The following is a 12,031-nucleotide window of genomic DNA, read 5'->3' as shown; positions in this document are numbered from 1 at the left end:
TGAGGATTTGCTCTTAAATATAGCCCAGGCTGGAGGACCTTGTGCCGAGCCTGATCTAATTAAGTCAATTTAGTGGAAAAATATCACAACACGATGGCAAAGCACCTCCACAATTTCAGGGCAGAGGAAGTCAATGAAGAAAAATAGTCCTACTTTCAAGTGCCCAAAAAATACAAAAGATAAAGGGTTTCATGAAGTAAAAGGAAGCTACAATTGTTTACAATCTCTGGGCTGTATTGTACAGATCGACTGAGGTCCATGTGTCTGGTAAAAGTAGAACCTTCATTTAAGAAGGGCTACTCAAATAGTATTTGAGACGACCCAGATGGATATTGTCATTTATCAGTGTATTAACAGGGGTGTTAGTACACACACGCACACACACACACACACACACACACACACACACACACCACACACACACACACACACACACCACACCCCCCCCCCCCCCCCCTCAAAAACCTGTCCATGACACAACTGTTCAACTGTTCACACACCTCTTGTTGGCAGAGAGACAGTGTTGCAGTTTTAATGCTTATTTCCTGCAATTCTACACCTTTTGCCATGATTTTTTGTGTGTTCTAATAATGTCTGAATGACTCAAACATTACAACAAAATCAAATGGGGGCCCCCTCGGAAGTCTAGGCCGCTTGACACGTAATCTTGCCATCATAACTACAAGGTTTAGATAGCTGGATAGCCTAACTTAACTACTTAGCTAAATCGATTTAGCTGACATGGGCTAGTTGATTTTGAAATTGGACCTTGTTCATTCTACTATTACAACCACTGGAGGTTGGTGGCACCTTATTTGGGAAGGATGGGCTAGTGGCAATGGCTGGAGCGGATTGAGTGGAATGGTATCAAATACATCATACACATGGTTTGATGCCATTCCATTCAGCAGCCTCCACTGATAACTGGAGTTAAAGAGGGACTGCCTTTAAAAAGCAACAACTCCCTTACAAAACGGCCGATGTGGCATCGATATTACTCAGAAACTGTTATTCTATTTGCACAATTGACTGCAAAGTGTAAAAGGATAATTTAGGCCATAAAGTCAGTCTCGTCTAAAACGGAGTTTGGAAAATCCCTGCGTCACACCAGGTAAATTAAGGTTGGGTTTTGATTTGACCATGTCCATTTGCCCACTAACATGGGGTGAACAGCTGCAGTGATTGCTCTCTATCTAATCGCATAGACAGTCAAATCAAATCAAATTTTATTGGTCACATACACATGGTTAGCAGATGTTAATGCGAGTGTAGCGAAATGCTTGTGCTTCTAGTTCCGACTATTCAGTAGTATCTAACAACAAATTCACAACAACTACCTTATACACACAAATGTAAAGGGATGAATAGAATATGTACATATAAATATATGGGTGAGCGGTGGCTGTGCGGCATAGGCAAGATGCAGAAGATGGTATAGAATACAGTACATACATATAAGATGGGTAATGTCGGATATGTAAACATTATTAAAGTGGCGTTATTTAAGGTGACTGGTGATACCTTTATTAAGTCAATGTATTTAAGTGGCCAGAGATTTGAGTCTGTATGTTGGCAGTGATGCCTGTTTAACAGTCTGATGGCCTTGAGATAGAAGCTGTTTTTCAGTCTCTCGGTCCCAGCTTGTCGCCTTCTGGATGATAGCGGGGTGAACAGGCAGTGGCTCGGATGGTTGTTGTCCTTGATGATCTTTTTGGCCTTCCTGTGACAGCGGGAGCTGTAGGTGTCTAGGAGGGCAGGTAATTTGTCCCCAGTGAGACAGACCTGCCCAGCAGCTCCAACTGTTTACATAGAACAACACCTCACACATTTTTTTTTACTTGAGAAACACTGCACTAAACACCTTAGTTAGATGTAAAATTTAGCAACTAAAACATCCTCGACCAACACGTCAACGTTTATTACAGATTTCTTAAGTTATGTTATCATTCTGGGGATTTTGAGGAAATGAAAGAGGCTTCCGCATCCACGGTGTCTCATGGGGGACAAACATCATTAACCAAATCCAGAATCGGTCAGGAAACACACCTCAAAGACTGAAATCTTGTTTTTATAATGAGAAACAGAAAAACATGTGCCAATTGAGGTGTTCAGTGGTTCTTTAAGGCTGGTTTATGCTTGGTATAACAACATGTCCGTAGACAATTAGAATACGACAACTGTCGCTGGTCAAAACAACATTTAATTTATACTCCGGTGGAATGTCTGTAGACCGTCCTGCGACTTGGTTTTCCGTGTCTCAAAAGGAAAAGCCTGACCCTGTAGCAGCGTCCGTTGTCATGGTTATCAGCAACGAGACAGTGCACACCCATAGAGAATGATAAAGGCCTCTAGTGACCAGAAGGCCGTTTTAGCATTGGCAGTGCCATTGAGGGCTTTCACCATGCTTCCGCCATTTTAAAATAGTCAAAGTAGTCAACTGGGTGAGGATTCCTAAGGATTGTAGCCTAAATGCTTGTATTTTTAGCTCTAACAGTGCAGTAATACCTACCAACAATAATAAGAAGTTATTAAGGATGAGCCATGACCAGAATGCAGTATATACTGTACATATAAAGTGGGTAAAACAGTATGTAAACATTATTAAAGTGACCAGTGTTCAATGACTCTATGTACATAGGGCAGCAGGCTAGAGTACCGGATGGTAGCCGGCTAGAACAGTGACTAAGGTTCAGGGCAGGGTACTGGGCGGAGACTGGCTAGTGGTGACTGTTTGATTGATAGCCTGGAGACAGAAGCTGTTTCTCAGTCTTTCGCTCCTATTCTTTGATGTATCTCTACTGTCTTTGTCTTCTAGATGGTAGCGCTGTGAACAGGCTGTGGCTCGGGTGGTTGAGGTACTTGATGATCTTCTTGGCCTTCCTGTGACACCGGGTGCTGTAGATGTCCTTGAGGGCAGGCAGTGTGCCACCAGTATTGCGTTGGACTGACCGCACCACCCTCTGGAGAGCCCTGCGGTTGCTGACGGTGCAATTACCGTACCAGGTGGTGAAACAGCCCGGCAGGATGCTCTTAATGGTGCATCTGTAGATGTTTGTGAGGATCTTAGGGGCCAAGCCGAATTTCCTCAGCCTCCTGAGGTTCAATATGTGCTGTTGCGACTTCTTCACCACACTGTCTGTGTGAAGAGACCATTTCAGGTCATTACCTATCATTATAATTCTGCTAAATATGTGTATGCGACCATTAATATTTGATTTGATTATCAATCATTATCAGGTAATTATCATTACCTTTTAAATAATGACCTTGTTCTGATTTATATTCCTGTAATAATGAACACAAATTAGCTAAAGTTAAGATGTTGTCAGCTATGCTAGCTAACATTAGGAGATTCCCTAAAAACACGCCACTTCGATACAGCTACGACTGTAAGTGTTTTTTTTAGCAGGTTAGGAGAGTTTAGGTTAAGGTTAGGAAAAAAGTTAGGGTTAGCGAAAACGCTTGCCTAACCTGCTTCGAAAAGCCACTTCCGGTCGTAGCTGCATCGAAGTGGCAGGCGCTACCTAGCTAGAAACGAACCAAAACACTGTTTAGAAAATTGCTTTTAGTTGCCTGGCTTGCTACATTGACATATACCAAATGACAAACGGATAGGTTTATTGGTGTTAAAATACAGCAGTTATGTTATTTGGACCACCATGCTGTTGATGTCATACAGCCTGTCACTTTGTGTTTATACTTTTACATAACGACAATGACACGTTTGATGTTGGAAGGCAATAGAATGTTCACGATGTCACTGCGAGAACTGTACAGCAGAGATGTTAACGGCGTAACATCAACACGCTGGTGTATAGAAGATTACATCTGTCTCTGCCAGACATTCTGGATTGACTGCAGTAAGACCCAGAGCCCTCGGCGCTATCTATCAGAAGAACAGAGAACAGGCACGTCTCTTTCACTGCACCTCCTGTGCTCACATTTGCCGTTTCTTCTTTTATCTTTGCCACAACCGTCAAACTGGCAACCAGCAAATATTGAGCCTTTCACTCAAACTGCACCATTCTTTATCCACACCAACATGTATTATTAGTATACCCGCTGTGGAGTTGTAATGAAATGGGGTTTAGATACATGGGTCTGGTGTGGGGCTAGAGGATGAGAAAAGGAGAAAAAGCATGCAGACAGACGGGGGGGTTATATATAGACTAAATCGTTAGCGGTGCAGTGAGAGGAGAGGAGAGGCGAGCTGGGCCTTGCTACAGCCGCTGAGGAGAGAAACGGTCAACTGCATCGTCTGCAAACAGGCCCCGTACCTCAGAGAGGTATCAGAAACACGTCCACACCAACATTTGGCAAATGACAGCCACAAGGAGGGAGGACATTAACTTGAAATGATCAGGCCAATAAGCCTAACGCTAAGCCACTGGACGCTGGGTGTGTCAAGACCAGTGTGCGTACTCCGTAACGAGGAGCAAATGTGATGCCTTTGCTAAAACATAGTTGAATTGTCCCCCTGCTTGCAAAGCAGATTATTATCTGTTGGCAGTAATGCGGAGAAATGTTCCCTTGGGATTTCGCTAGGCTCACATCTGTCGGTCAGTTATCAGTAGTCTTGCATTTTACGCCTTGGTACCAAAGCTGGAGAAACGATAAGAGCGGACCATTTGCATCGCATGCGTTCAGAGACTTTTTAGCGTGATTTATTGTAATGTATTGTGGTGAGCGCTAACCCATCAGTTTCACACGAAGTGCCACACTCCTTAGGTTGGTTTTGCAGTAGAGGCGACGGGTGTGTGATTTGGAACGCTGCTTGTAATACGAGTGACTGGATTCACATCACGCTGAGGCCGTCGCTCTCCACCCTGCAGTTCGCGAGAGTGCGCTCCAATTATAAAGCGTTCGTTCTGCTCAATGCAAAGTGACATCTCTGCATCTATCTACCCACAGTGCTTCACAATGCTTCACCCACTGTTCTGGAATAAGCCATTGGACTGGCTAGAGCCCTCTGCAATCTCCAGACCCGTGTAGGGAGCCTTGATGCACTCAGAATCACAAGTGTCTCACTGACTGCCATATTAGAACCGACGTCGTTTATCTTTGATGTATTTAACTGTGTACAATGCATGGACACCAGAATTACTTTTCAGTAGTATTTATGTGGCTGACAGATTCCTTTCTATGTTAAGATCTAAATGTGTAATCCTCTCCTCATGAACAGCAGTGCGAGGTCAGATATTAACCCAGACTATCAGCGCGCTACATGTCCCTATGGACAGATTGATTAATCACGGCTAGAGAAGTGTCAGTGAGATGGATTGTGAGATGCGCACACGTATGTACTTTGTACACATACCCAGTCATGCTCTCACACACACATGCACTCACCAGTGATGGTTCTAGACCATTTCAACTGGGGGGGGGGGGGGCAAGCTGGGGCCAGTTGTACTGTTAGAGGGGCCAGTTACATTAGAGGTTATTGTTGTCATATTGTTTTCTTCACTGCATTGCAGGCATTAGCAGGCAAAAGACCATGTTCATAATCATCATCATTGCCACTGTCTAATAACAGATGTAAACAAAGAAGGATAGCAAAAAGTAGTTATGTAAAAATTATTTCATACTCCACATTTAGAGGGGCCACAAGGGGGTCCAAAATTGTTGTCACAGGGGCACTGCCCCCCTCCCCCCGAACCGCTAGTGGCACTCACACACACTTTTTAACCCATCTTAATGCATTCTCTATTTATTCAGGGTTCTTGTGCCTAAGTGGATATTTCAGACTGTCTCGCAGACACAACAGGCGCGTTTACCCGACATTATCCACACACGCTCCTCATCCACATACAGCAGCTGCCAGTGTTTCCTGTCTGATGTTTGTGTTGTGGTTTGGAAAATGAACATCTTTTTCGTCTGATCAAAGTAACCCACCGGCGTTGTTTTTCTGCTGGTTGACAGGGCTGGTTGAGCTGACGGTTACATCTGATCACTCACAGCTCCCCCATATTTCTGTTGTTGTATTCATTTAACCTTTATTTAACTAGGCAAGACATGACGGTGTGCTCATCTGGGTCAGGTGAGCGGCCACAGATTCCTGTGTGTAACGTGTCCCAGAGTTGGGCCAGGTCTGTTCAAACATACAGAGCATGTGGGTACAGAGCGCCCAGACAAAAGGGCCAGCCTAGGTATTTCAGTTCAGGTGACACATGGAGCTGTTTTCAACTCCAACATTCAGCTCAGTACATGGAGGATCAAAAATACAGGAAATGTTATGTCAGGGAAATGTGAGCTACCCCTTTATACATGGCTATAATGATGAATTATTATCAATAATACCATATGTAGTGTCTTTTCCCTTCCTCTCCTAATTTGAATGCATTTCTGTAAATGATGGCAGTGCTTTTTCATGGCAACCTATGCAACCACCACGCCTCTCGTTAGATCATGAAACCGATGAGAGCATATGGGGTTTTGTCATGCAGTCGCAAATGAGTGGTTGTCTAATTATGTCCATGTTGCTGAGCGAGGGAGAGAGGAGAGAAGAAAGATAGATGGAAGGTGGGAAAGAGTGAAGGAGAGGAAGACCGGAATATATTTGTAGGTAAATACTCGGATGAAATAAAAACACAATTCCTTCCCATCTAGTTTGAAAGCAGGTCAACAGTGTACATAACCCCAGAGTTAACCATCAGTCTCTTTGTTTGGGTTGTGTGTGAGCGAGTCTGTTATTTTCCTCTCCCTTTGTTAGTAAGGACTTGACAGTGCATCAGTGTGTTATTATGCACAGTTTTTCCTCTCTGCAAAATGCAAATATGCTCTGCTACTCTGGGGCATATTTCCAACAGCATGTGCAAAAAGTTCTAAGCATGAGTGTGAGGCGGCGAGTTGGGCTACATTTGAGTCGAAGCAGAGTTTAACTCGGCTCTCCCTCTGAGAGGTCAGCCATGAAGGGACAGTTTTAGAGGGGAATAGATCTGTCATGTACTCTCAGATTAAACTTTTTTGTTGTTGTTGCTGTAAATAGAATAGAATAAAGATGAGAATATTATAGTTAAGTTGAGCCGAGCATAAATACATTGATAGAATAAATCTTGGATTGAATCCAGTCTGGAATAGAGTAGAATCAATTGTGGAATGTGTTTCGTCGTACCACAACTGTTCTCTGATTTTGACTTCATTGTTGGTACAAAACATTACACCTGCTCTTTCCGTGACAAAGACTGACCGGGTGAATCCATGTGAAAGCTATGATACCTTATTGATGTCACTTGTTAAATCCACTTCAATCATTGTAGATGAAGGGGAGGAGACAGGTTAAAGAAGGATTTTTAAGCTTTGAGACAATTGAGACATGGATTGTGTATGTGTGCCATTCAGAAGGTAAATGGGCAAGACAAAAAATTGAAGTGCCTTTGAACGGGGTATGGTAGTAGGTGCCCGGCGCACCGGTTTGTGTCCTGAACTGCAACGCTGCTGGGGTTTTCATGCTCGACAGTTTCCCTTGTGTATCAAGAATGGTCCACCACCCAAAGCACATCCAGCCAACTTGACACAACTGTGTGACTGTGGAGTCAACATGGGCCAGCATCCCTGTGGAGCGCTGCCAAGCCCTGACAATTTGTAACTCAATATTGGGAAGGTGTTCTTAATGTTTTGTACAGTCAGTGTATATCATGTTGTGTGTCTCTCTCTCTCTCTCACCCACAGGTCAATGGACATCCTCCACAAGGGACCCATTTGTTTCCTTTAGTGCCCAGTACCGACACCCAGATGTTGCTTGGGTAGTCAACATTACCGCCTGCTCAGCGGCACCCTGACCACATAGCTGCCCATGTCTGCCCTCCTCTGCTAGGCCAACACATCCCACACAGTCTTCATGAGGATCACGACCCTGCCAGACCACATCAGATAGAGGTATGTATATCAGTACTGTGTGCCTCGATACATCTCGTATTGAACAGCACTGCTAATCCTAGGATGTTACACAGTGTGCATAATGGACAGACTTTCCATTGAATATTGTAATGAGGCAGCAGTGGCTTGATGGAGGACAGCTGTCTTGGACTTGGTCTTGATTTCAGAGGCATGAAGGGGGAATGTTGACATATCCAAGACAAGAGACAGCTCCCTCACAATTTCCAATCTGCTGGCCATCTGGCCCATCAATAATGGTGATTTTGATTTGAGTCCAAATCCAAACCCTAAACCACCAGTTGGGTTTGTGGGATCTCATTTCCAAGAACTGAATTGATAGAATTTAAAGGAAGCCTTTCCCATTCCTATTCGTCTTGGCTGAGGTTTAAGGGCCGGTTTAACTTTTCACAACCGGTTGCCATGGCAGCAGCTGGTACACCGCTCCTCTGGGAGAGCTACCCTTAGTGTGTGGAGGTTTAAGGTCAAAGGTCAGTGTCATAGCCTCTATCAAATACAGGGACCTGCTGTAGCCTGTCCCCTGAGGCAGCTGCCCCTGTCTGGCCTGGGGTCACAAGTCAACTGTACCTTAACACAACGTGACAGGCCCCTTAACAGGGTAGAACCTACCACAACACCATCACAACACTATACATAAGTAAAATCTGCTTGTCCATTACCACAAACTCAACTACTACTTGTGAAGTTGAAAATAATACTGTAGCTGTGCCTATGTGCACCCAGGGTTTTCTTGTGTGCCAGCCCATGCAGTCTTAATTTACTCAGGCACTTTCGATGTTGCTTTAAAAGCCAGTAACATTGATGTGCACCCTACATTTAGCGGTGAATTGATCACTGAACTAGCTGTAACAAAAAAGAGAAATGGGGATAATGCTTGAAGATAACACAGCATGCAGTCTGAGTGAGTCATTTTGTAATTTGCCTGGATAGGTCTTGCAGTATTTCTCAGCTATTCTGAGACCTTGACATTTCTGTAGAAACACGTAACGGACCCTAAAGTGCCCTTTTTCTATTTGCATGTTCTTAAGGTTTTTTATTTAAGGAAAACACTGCGGTAGAAATGTCAACAGGTCATTTGGGGGCAGGTGGTGGTGTTAAATGTGCATAAATTGATATTTCTGCATTTTTGAGTTAATGGAGAAAAACAGAGAAGAATTCCCTTGGAATGATTTGTACACTCTGGAGCCATCTTGAATATTGACTTTGATATTGACATTACAGAGGGGTGGCTGGTTGGATGGATACATGGGTGGGTTGTAGGGTGGATGGATACATGGGTGGATGCATAGGTAGATTGGTAGAATGTTGGATTGGTTGATGGATAGTCGGTAGGATAGGAGATGAAGAGCAGATCAGAGAGGGTAGGATAGCGGGATCCCATATAGAAAAGCTATAGAAGAATTTAACAAAATTCCTATATGTTTTACCTGGAACTTGTCAGTAATACATATGGCAGCAAATACACTTAGAAGATTCTTGTAATATCTGACTCATACTGGTGGTTAACATTTAGACATAACAGAAATGTTGCATGTATTATATAAAACACATACCATTCTAAAGTCTCACATACATGGGACATACTCATTTCAAAGCACTTGCATACCACTGTCTGACATCATTGACGCATGCAATGTGACACTTTTTGAAAAAAGAAGCAAAGTCCGCAGCGAGCAGCAGGAGGAGGAGAGTTGGGGGAGGAGGACAGGAGGATGAGCGGAGGATGAGCAGAAGAAGAGGGAGAAGTGGAGGAAGAGGATGACAGGAGGAGGAGGAGGAAGAGAGGAGGGGGATGAGCAGAAGAAGGAGAAGAGGAGGAAGAGGAGTGAGGAGATGAGGAGGAATGACTTTGATAGCAGCAGTGAATCTATTTAGTTATTAAGTGGAGATCTCTCAATAGCCATTCTCACGATAGCACATTGTTAGTAGTCAGTGACATATCAAACCTAAGCAGGGATGGGCTTGATTAAAACCCTGGATGGGAGACCAAAGGCATAGCTGTAGATAAATCAACTGTCCATTAGGAAGTGCTGCCCAACCTTCACCATGGAAACTCATACATGAAAATGTATATATAAATATTGTATTTATGTATATACAAATATTGTATTTTTGTTATAGTAATTGTCATGTTTTTTTTTTTTATTTGTTGACTTAAAAAAACTATGTGAAACCTATTAAGGAAATCCTTCATTTTGTAGAGGTTACATTCTCAGAAGATACTTTTCCTAAAATATTTATAGATGACTCATATAATTCATATACAGTATTTTGTCTTAAATATGTCATACCATGTCTTTGTTGGCATCATTTCATTTATTCAATTGTGTATGACATATAAGGCATATAAGACAATACATATACAAATACACCACTGACATTTAAGGCAACACATACAAAATCTTACCAGATTCTTATTAGATTGTTGTACAAATAATCTACTTCTGCCATATCAGATTATTTTATTCTCATGATTCTTTTCCATATGTTGGAGATTACGATGGATGGATATGGGAGCTGAGGCAAAGGTGAAAGAGGAGAGAGAGATGAAGGGATGTAGATGAGGGACATGTATAGGTGGGTTTGGTGGGGGCAGTGGGAGACAGGGATGAGTCGAGGCAGATATATCCAGGGAGGGAGTGTGTCTTCTCCCAGGGTAATTCACTGGGAGTTGCTGTGAAATGGAGCCAGTCTGCTGAAGCTGCTAGAGATTATTCAAACCCTTTTCCGGGGAGATGTGACAGAAGAGAGTGGCTCTGAAATCAGACTCAATCAAACTGTACTGGGTCCGATCACAGACTGCAGAGTTCCTTTTCCCTTGGGCACCCTTGCAGCACAACTATAATTAAAGAAAACATAGGCAAAAACCGAAGGACATTTTCTACTGCGGGACAGGGGATAATTCATATATTCTCTATGCATTTTGGAGTTTTGGTAATACTAGGCAAACAGTGTAGATTCACATTACGGTATGGCCATGGAATACTTGATTTCAGCTAGTTTTGCATAGAAAAGGTTCTTGAAGCATACTCAAGTATTATAATGCTCTGAGGCTGAAGGACTGGCTCTTTTTCACATGATGGAGGAATAAGAAGTAGGCAAACTGACAGAAATGCAACTTTTTTTATCCCAGCATCACACATGGATAAAATACCCCATTGTGAAGTTTGCTTGATTTCCGTGTACGGTAGTTATAATACCTTCGACGGTTTAGAGCATGGTTCAGGCAACAGCGGGGTTGTGTGTTTCATTCCCACATGGGCCACATACTGTATATTGTATATGTCTTACTGTTGACAGCTTTGGATAAAAGTCTGTTAAATGACCATATTTTGGGGATAGCATCATATACCACCTTATTCAGTGTTATTTTTTTTTTTACTTTATGGAAGCTACATTATTTCATCTGGGAGAACCACACAGTAATGCAGTGATGTGACAGTCAGATTAAAAGACACAAGTCTGTGAAGTCTTTAAGGAACTGTGAGATTTGGGGAGCGATCTGACAATTCAAAACCATTGAATATGTCTCACTACCTTTCATCCAAAGTAATAGCAGCAGTAGTGTGACAGATGAAACAGCACACGGATTTAAATATGAACCTATTCAGCAGTCTGAAAAGTATGCCAGTTATGCAAAATCGGTCTGATTGTGATATGCAAAATATAACCATGTCTGATTCAATGTAAAACAATATTCTATATACTTCACATTCCACTATTTTCCTCTAATTTGTCAGCTATGTACCTGATGCTGGCAAATTGAGACGGAGGTGAACACCGCAAAGTACGATGCCAAGAGGGGGTAAAGAAACGGAATATTCAAATGAAATAAAGATCATGATAGTCCCACTTCATCCACTGCTTATAGTGTAGATCTTTAAACAGTTTGTCTTATCTCTTCAAATAGAGGAGCCCTAGAGGAACAGCTGCATGCAGTGATCATGAATGGAGCTCAGTTAGCACTGCTGACTACCAAGTAGGGCCCCCGCCTAGCCTCTTTCAGCTAAAAGGGGCTTTCAAAGGGAACCTGGCTTGCCAGTGTCACCACGTAAAGGCCACAGCCGGCAGAGTATTTTCTTGGCGCTTTGATTTCACGTTCATTTCAGGCTTGTCATGACTCTGCAGGAAATGTACG

General features: G+C 42.9%; 1 protein-coding gene across 2 annotated transcripts in view; it reads left to right on the top strand.

The window, feature by feature from the left end:
- Positions 1-12,031, top strand: part of LOC106612724 (leucine-rich repeat and fibronectin type III domain-containing protein 1-like protein) — a 116,924-nt gene that overhangs the window by 55,154 nt on the left and 49,739 nt on the right. For both annotated transcript variants that reach the window (XM_014214177.3, XM_014214176.3), the window contains exon 2: positions 7,669-7,875. The gene's annotated coding sequence lies outside the window, so the exon portion shown is untranslated. The remainder of the gene's footprint in view (positions 1-7,668; positions 7,876-12,031) is intronic.

The sequence above is a fragment of the Salmo salar genome, chromosome 09, assembly GCF_965601325.2.
Source record: "Salmo salar chromosome 09, fSalSal1, whole genome shotgun sequence".
Taxonomy (NCBI): domain Eukaryota; kingdom Metazoa; phylum Chordata; class Actinopteri; order Salmoniformes; family Salmonidae; genus Salmo; species Salmo salar.
This window is presented reverse-complemented; position numbering and strand designations above follow the sequence as displayed.